Below are 9211 nucleotides of genomic sequence, written 5' to 3' on the forward strand. Positions count from 1 at the left end.
CGCGGCTCGCTGCTCCAGGTCAATGGGAGCTGCTGGAGGCAGTGGCCAGTATGTCCCTTGGCCCATGCCACTTCCAGCAGCTCCCATTAGCCTGGAGCCGCAAGCTGCGGTCACTGGGAGCCGTGATCGGCCGAACCTGTGGATGCAGCAGGTACACAAACCAGTCCGGCCCAGCCCTCCAGGGGCTTTCCCTGCACAAGTGGTGGAACAAGTTTGGGAACCACTGCAGTAGGGAAAATAGTAAATGTATTTAACCAATCACAACAAAGCAACATAGCTCATTTTGAATATTCATACTCCATCCATAATGTAACAATTTAAAAAAAACACTATTCATCAAAATTCAAATAATGAATAAAGGAGGAGGCAACTGCAATCTGTGTACGGATATTAAAATAAGTTTAATTCATCACATATGTTTGCTATAATTTCCAGTACATAAATTTGATGTACACATTCATAATGGTTCAAACAGATATGGTCAGACACTCTGTTCTAGTCTACAAGTGAGTAACACCATGAAGTTAAATGTAGTTGCACCAATTTAGCAGAAGGGTTGAATTTTATACAGAAGCACTTCCACATAAATTTGTAGATAATCATTTCTAAGTAATTCAACAAAATGGACAGATCACTATGATAAGGCCAACCAATAAAACTTCTTCATATGCAAGAGCAAGAAACACCAGATTTATATAAGTGGGAAATCAGAAAAAGATTAAAAAGTTTGGAGCAAAATCCTGTAATTCTACACAGTGCAAATCCCCATCGGTTCAATGGGAATTTATAGATTCCTAGATTAAGGTCAGAAAGTCATTATGATAATCCAGAGAATCTGACCCAACAATTTCTGCATCAAGCACATTAGTTCTATGGACTGTGTTATAAAGGAGGTCGGGCTAGCTAATTACAATAGTCCCTTCTGGTCTTGGAATCTGTGAAACTTGTTTGAGTTATAGCATTTTTAAAAATGCCCAGTCTTGGGTTTAAGTGATGGAGAATCCATTACATCCCAAGGTAAATGGTTTCAATATGAAAATTATTTGCCGTCTAAAATTGGCAATTTTTCTAGTCTGAATTCCTCTAGCGGCAGCTTTCAACCACTAGATTTTGTTATGTCTTTGTCTGCTAGATTAAAGAGCTCTTGAGATTATCAGAATCTCTTTCCCCAAATAGGTGCTCATGGACCATGATGAAGTCACCTATTAACCTGCTCTTTTGTAAATATCTAATTATAAAGCATGTTTAAGACTTCAGTCATTCTTGTAGTTCTCTTCTAGACCCTTTCCAATGTTTCTACATCTTTAAAAAAAAAGTGGGGACATCAGAACTGAACACAGTATTTCAGTAATAGTCTCACTAATGCCATATGTAGAGGTAATACAAACCTCCCTTCTCTTACTTCATCTTCACCTGTTAATACATTCAAGGATTGGATTAACCTTCGTAGAGCTGCAGCATCACATGGGGGCACATTTTCAGTTGGTTATCTTCCATGATCCCTAAATCCTTTTCAGTGTCACTGTATTTCCTCCAACGTGTGTGACCAACATTCATTGATCCTAGATTTATGAACTTTTACTGTATTAAAATGCATCTTGTACTGATGTACCCACTTTACCAAGCAATCAGCATCAATCTGTAGAAATGACCTGTTTCCATCATTATTTACCACTCCACCAATTTGTGTCACCTACAGAATTTACCAGCAGTTTAGTCTGCATAGAAAAGTGTCCCAAATCATGATGAATTGAATGCATTAGCACACATTTTTGGTAATCTGAGAATGAGTGAATAAAAGCTGGCCAAAATCAAATCAAAGACAAAGATGAAACATTTAAAGCCTGACATGGTAATATAAAATGTTTGGCCTGCAGGCAAAAAGGTATTCTACTTACTACAGGAATAACCATGAGCTGGATAGATTGAATGTTTGAGACTGAAAGAATGATAAAGAATGAAAAATTGTGTGCCATTTAACCAGTATCAATTTTAGAAAAGAGGAGAAATTAAAACACTTTGGAATAAGAGATGATCTTATGGTCACATGCACAGAATCTGTAGAGGTAGAAATAATTATATTAAAATTTTACAAGTGTCAGCTGCATTGAAGTCTTCAACAGAACCAGACATTCATAACTTATGAAATTCCACATTGCCCATGGCAAAATTTGGGGACAGACTTACTCATTTTCATTTGTGAGCCTTTATTCATAGTAGTTTGAAATAACACCTCTACACCAAAAATACTGTGATCATTCACACACACAAGACGACATTCCCAGTAGCCATGGTGTTCCTGAAATAATTAAATCAGTCAATGGATCATAAATGTATTAGTGAGGGACTCTAAAGATGCTTGTAAGTTGAAATTCAGATGTGAAGCAGTGTATTGCTGAGAAATCCACAAGCAAATAGACTGGCTGAGAATACAGTTCAAATAAATCAAAGTCTACTGAAAAAGGCAAGAGCCAAAGGAGGTGATGATTCCTACCTAGTCTTTTAGACTATAAAATAATTCCTATAGGCATCTGTATTTTACCACATTATGTGCAGATAAACAAGCAATTTAAATCTAAACCAACTCTCTCTAAGCAGATGCCAGAAGACCATCTTCCACTTAAAAATCAGATCAAATGAAATCAAGAGAAAACAAAACCAAATACAGCACTGTAGCAAATCTGCAGAAGTTATATATAGCTGAGTCTGTTCATGAACCAAGTCAGTCAGATGGCAAAAAGAAATCTATTACTCTTAATCACAGAAAACATTCTGCATTAATGCATAACTGAAACACCCAAAGGTAAAATATTCAGCTGCAATAATCAGCTGATAGAACAGGAGAAGTAGTAAAACAGGATACAAGACTTTTGGGACACAGGATGTTAGATGCAACCATATCTACAAGTAGCAACAAGTACCAACATCCGAGCTACTGAATATTGTTACTATAAAGACTGCTTAACTGATCAAACCAAAGAATCAGCCACAGGTTTTGACAACATACACAGTATCCAAAGGAAGTGTTAACTATAAATCTGTGGTACGAAGGCAAAGGAAAAGAATAAATACAATAACCTCAGAGAAGGTGAAATAAAAAGCCACAATAATCTTCTCCCCTGCTAAGAGAATTTAGTAATCTAACCTGAACTCCCAAGGGAAAGAAAGTCTGTTTGTTATAATATCTGACAGATCTATCAGTGATACATTTATATAGCGAAGGACTTATGACTGGGATTTCTTTTCATGCTGCAGTTTTAATTACAGCATGCTCCGATTTTGCATTTCCAGTACCTGTATTAAAAAAAAATGGCTATACATATATTCTTGGGGGTTTTTTTATTTAAAAAAATAAAAAATTGAATGTAGTGTTATGAAACACCCTAGACTGACAGCTGAGGAATGGACTCCTCCATTTCTGTGCAAAAAAGGTCCAATACATGATCCCCATCACCATGCTTCTGCTGGGCTGGGAATAGACTACTCCTCTTGGGATGCTTATTCAGTAACTTCATACTACATAAAAATCTTTCCCCCTCTGATTATATATTCAGTAATGTAGCAAATGATAAAATATTTCCTTAGGAAAAATTATTAGAAAACAGGTTATTGTATGATGAATATTATATGAATGTTGTATAATGAACAGCTTCTCTTTGTTAGAATACTAATTATATGGTACTATAAGGTTTAATTCTAAACTGGTATGAATTGGTATTGCTCATTGACTTCAGTGAAGTTCATTAATTTCAATGGAGCTATACCAGTTTACACCAGACGAGGAACTATCCCATAATCTTTTAATGTTTTCCCATGGCTAGTATCAGATGTATACACTATCCTTCTAAGCCTATATTATTATTATTTTCTGCCTTAGAAAAACGAGAAAACGTTAATACTTTACTTTGTAAGCCAGTAACAGAATACTTACCCTAACAGCATACTCTGGTAGCAGTTTCCTCCTTTAAGATACAGCATGTGAAATGGAGGACAGGGGTCTCTTTGGATTCAGAAACTGATCTTTTACTCTTTCCTTCTTGTCTTGGGGTTTACCATTCCCTGCTATCAATGTTGAGATGCTGTTTAATTTCTTAATCTCCTCAGTGTAACTTTGGCCAAGGAGGCAGAGCTGAACAATTTGAAGAGAAGAAATGTAGTGGTGTGGAGGTAGCTTTATAAGTCCTGCCAATCTGAGTTATCTGATCTGCTCAGGCAATGGTCATCCAGCAAAAGGTTTGACATTCTTGCCTACTTTGCCCAAGAAAATTTTTCCCCCTGCACAGGGATTTAGAAAGTCTAACCCATTCATTTGTTTTTCTTTTCAAGTCCGATATAGCCTTCCCCTGGACTACAAGCAGTACACAGTCCTGCTCCTCACGGTCTTGGAGTTTCCTGTCTTTCTGTTAGGTACTGTTCGTGTTCTAATATCCAGAAAAACAAGTGCCTCTTCCCAATTAGGTGCACGGGATATTTGTCTCTCTGCTGGCCATAAAGATCCTCAGTCACTTGTCAGAGTGAAAAATGAGTTGTGAAAGTTGTGAAAAATGGCAGCTGAAAGTCTTCATTCAGTGGCTCCGCTCTGCTGTAGTGGTGCCTAGAAGTTGCCCTCCAAGTACTAGTGATCCAGCTATGACATTCCATATCTCTGAGCTAGAGGGCTTGGTCTTGTATACTCAGACTTCTGATAGTAATAGAGACTGGAACCAACTCAGGATTGATGGGAGAAAGCCTAGGAGAGAAGGTGTGGACCAGATCCTTCCTCAGGCCTAACAGCTTAGAAAGGTGGAAAAATGGAGACTCATAATTTGTCAGATTCACTCCCAAAGGCCTTTGTACTAGGTGAGGAAATCTTCCCACAAAGGGAAGATACCATTTGGAGAGACAGCTAATATAGTACTGTCTACCCATCTGATGCAATCTCCTCGATGGCCTGGAACTGGACAAGGGCATGCAAGAGAAGAGTTGATGGACTGAGTTCTATTTGGTGCTGAAATGGTTTCTGCCTCAATAAGGTACTTCATGCCCAAACTGTTGACTTCCTCCTTATAGCCAAACATTGAAAGGCATCAGGTGGATATATTCTACATGAATGAAAAGTAGAGTGAGTACAGAATGTCATGTCAGACATCACCCGATATTATCGTAAAGGGCAAGCGGATGACCATATTTGGAAAACAATGTGGACTCACTCCCTTATGTATAAACTGCCAGCAGAGCAATTCAGTCACTTAGGAAATAAAAGAAAAAGTTCTTATCTGTATTTTCTTAACAGTAGTATAGGACAAATTTTGTTTAATTATGGTAACACTAGTATGCCATTTTGTATCAGCATAATCTAATTTTTAATAAAGTGAGACAATAATGTAAGTAGCTGAAGAATTGATTTAATCAGTTTTTGGATATATTTTATTAAAAAACTGAAGAATTAGTTTGGAATATCATCACAAGTTGATACGGAGTATCTTTTTTCTATGAAGAAAGAACAGTTCTTTTGTGCTTTAACTTAACTTCCTCCCCCACCCATCTTTTTGTCCTTTGTTTTTGTACAATGAACACAAAAGATCAGCATATTTTTGAAAATGCTAAAATACCATTGTTTAGTGATATGACCAATATTAAATATAATACAATTGATAGGGAAATAGTTGCAATATTTATTTTTGGAAATTAAACAGTAACAAAATAAGTTAATAGTCAAGTTATCTTCAAGAAATGCCTTTCTGATAAACACTGAAATATTACTTTTTCAGAGCAAGTGCACTGTATTGAAAACCTGAATTCTAAGCACTCACTTTGGTTAATCTAAATTTTTCTGACTTAGAAACACAGCCAGCTTTTCTCCTCTGGAACTCAGTCCCAGCCTATTCTGTAACCCTTAATCAATGAATTCAGTCTGACTGAAGACAAAGTAAATTTGGAACTCCATAAACATAATGGTTGATTTATGATATCAGTCAGCACTAACATTCAACTTCAGCACTACATGTACTGGTAAGAGAACACTATTTAACATGTAATTCTTATATCTGGAGAAGTTTAAAATAGTTCTATTCTTGTTGCAAGAGTGAGAGAAGAGGAGGAGTGGGATGGAAGGATCCATGGCCCAGAAAAGTGTTAATTAAACTAAGTGAGAAAACGTTTATGCATTGAATGAAGCAAGAGAAATATTTTACTATTACCTAAGTGACGCTACCATTAATGATATCAAATGAACACATTTCTTCCTGAACCTTTTTCCTAAGACCTGCAAGTGGGAGTTTTGTCATTGACTTCAGGCTGAAATCCTTATGTAACATGTTCTAATGTTGCACACATGGTTATCAGTAGAGCTGGTCAGAAATTTTTTTTACATGGAAAATTTCAACTTTCCATCATAAACACAAAATGATTTCAATTGAAAACTGAAAATGTTTGACCAAGGTTTAAGTCATGAGATCAAAAGTTGAATTTTTCTGAGAAAAGCAGGTACTTTCTGCAAAAAAATGTTTAGTTGAAAACCCAGTGTTCTCTTAGAAAACAACTTTAATGGTACGTTTTCAACCAGCCCTATTTGTTAGTCTTGTTGCCTTTTGTAGTAATGGACTACTTTAATACATTTGCTTCATCTACTTGTACATAATGGATAGTCTCAAAGGCTGTTATACAGTAGCAGTGTTAGAAATGGTCATCTTCAAAGCAGAGTGAAATTCATTGAATGCTCATATACATCAACAGCCAGAAAGTGTTTCTAGGTTATGTTACTGGCATATGACTGTGCTGCACTTGTTACATAGAAAGGTATGTATTTCAGCCTTCAGCAGGTAGTAGCTAGAAGGATGCTCATCTGGAAATATCAAGCATTACTGTGCCTTTTACCTGACATTTATATGTACCAGACATGTAAAATGTTAAAGTCCTCCAAAATTATGAACATCCAATTAATTTTTATAGCTGGTTACCTTTTTATTTTTTTTCGCACTTACAGCTATGAATGGTGTTTTTAGTAGCTAGCTGCCTAGCTACCTGGAGAATACAAAAATTAAACCTATTTTTCAACTAATACAAACTTGTGACATTAGGTGAATAAGGACTGAGGAATCTTTGCTCCTCATTGAAAGTCAATGGAACTTGGTAACCCAAGTGTCCAAGTCACTTCTGAAAATGACTGAGGCCTCTAGATCAGTTTGGTATTGCAATACCTGATATTTCTAAAAATCTAGACCTAGGGCATTTAGACATATCATCCATTAATTTTAAATTAGAGGTAACTGATATTAAATGCATTTAAGTTGAGTATTATAAGAAAAAAATCACAAATCTTATTGTCCAGTCTCCAAGAGCATGTTAGACCTTTAAAGACATGTCCAGAAGAACTTCAATACGATACAAACATGTTACAAAATTAACAAATATTATCTACAACTCTTTTCCAGTCACATCTTTAGAACTGCATGTTAGAGACTTAAAGAATGCCTTTAGTTATTATTTATGTAGCACCAAAATTATGTCAAATGCTTGACAGGCAACATAATGGGAAGATCTCCATCTGTGAACTTAGTCTAAACAAAGTTTATGCATTGAATGAAGCAAGAGAAATATTTTACTATTACATAAGTGCAGCTACCATTATTGATATCAAATGAACACATTTCTTCCTGAACCTTTCTGCTAAGCCCTGCAAGTTTATGTTGGGGATGGGTACAAACAAACTGCAAATGACTGAATGGTGATGTTTAAACACACAAGGTTCCCTCTTAGGGTGATCAGATGTCCTGATATGAGGGGCTTTGTGTTATATAGGACCCTAGTACCTGCCCCCTATCCCAGTTTTTCACACTTGCTATCTGGTTGCCCTGTCCTAGGTCCCAAAGATAAGTGTCTCTGATCCATGAGCTCTGTTTTGCAGCCTTCCACTTGGCTCAATCTTAAATCTAAATGATCATTAGGCATTAAGTCATGTGCCTGAAACCAGATCACATCATTAATCCTGTCTGAATCCACTTCAGATGAATCGTGCTTCTCAGTGTCCCCAAAATGGTAATGTCCATTCTGGGAAGTCGTCACAGACTGAGCAACAATTTGAAATCCCTTCACTTTTGCATGTTACATTGTAAGCATAACTATTTTTCTGATTATGGACATCTATGAATATGTAAGCCACATTCTCCCTTTGTAGGCCCAATCAAAACATAATTAAAGTCAATTGGAAATATAGTGAAGAGTAGGGACCAGAGTTAGAAGCAGACAAGCAGTGAGACTACAGGAATGAGTTGAGTGGGAATACTGGAGAGGGGGAAGGGGAAACAGAAAGAATGAAGTACAGAAAATGAGGACGGGATGGGACAGTCAATAATAGCACTATGTATGAGCTAATATGATCTTAAACTTACCACCACTGCTATGTTTCCCCCTCTTTCGCTCAATGTTTGCACACACCCCACCCTCTCTACTTCATTACCCCCACCCCATTGCACATCCATTAAGCTTTAACAGCACACACATACGCGCGCACACAGCCCAATGCTGCCCGCCTGCTGATTTCATTCCTCCTTGACTTCTCCATGGACCAGATCAAAGATCGTGGTGACTGGTGGGCTGGGCACTTCAGTAGTGTATAGTGTGTGTCACTTCTATAAGACAGCAAGAAGAAAGTCTACCTGCTGTGACAGATAGTGATGGTTGGGTGAATAGGAGGAGGTAGCTGATGCTGATACCACCTTACTGCTATAGGAGATATTGTAAGCAATAGCAACAACTTGAGAAGCTAACAGGTTTTACTGCCTGAACCCGCCAACTGCTACAGTACAGTGCTGTCTAGCTTATGACAGTTGACAAATTCTAGAGGGAACGTGCGCAACCGCATGGTTTACATGTTCTCTTGGCCAGTTCTGGAAAAATTAAGACCTCGGACTGCACTCTTCAGTAAGCAGTATAGGATGGGTGTAACTGAGTCCTTGCTTATATCAAGTCATGCACCTGTGAGGGACATTTGGTGGACAGACAACTTATTTATGGGAGGTAGGATCTGAATGTGTTTAACAGGACTGAACATGCTGAATTGGGGGCGTTTTTCAGATTTTTCAGTTTGACATACCTGTCAGATTCACTCCTTTCAGGGGTTTGTTAAAATACTAAACCCACTCATGATGAGTAGGTCTGAAGCAGCAGGAAATAGGGTTAGGGGTTTGTTATAGAAGTGGATGGGTAGGGTTCTGTGGCCTGCTTTGTGCAG

This window comes from Chelonoidis abingdonii, chromosome 7 (genome assembly GCF_003597395.2).
Source record: "Chelonoidis abingdonii isolate Lonesome George chromosome 7, CheloAbing_2.0, whole genome shotgun sequence".
In the NCBI taxonomy this organism is placed as follows: domain Eukaryota; kingdom Metazoa; phylum Chordata; order Testudines; family Testudinidae; genus Chelonoidis; species Chelonoidis abingdonii.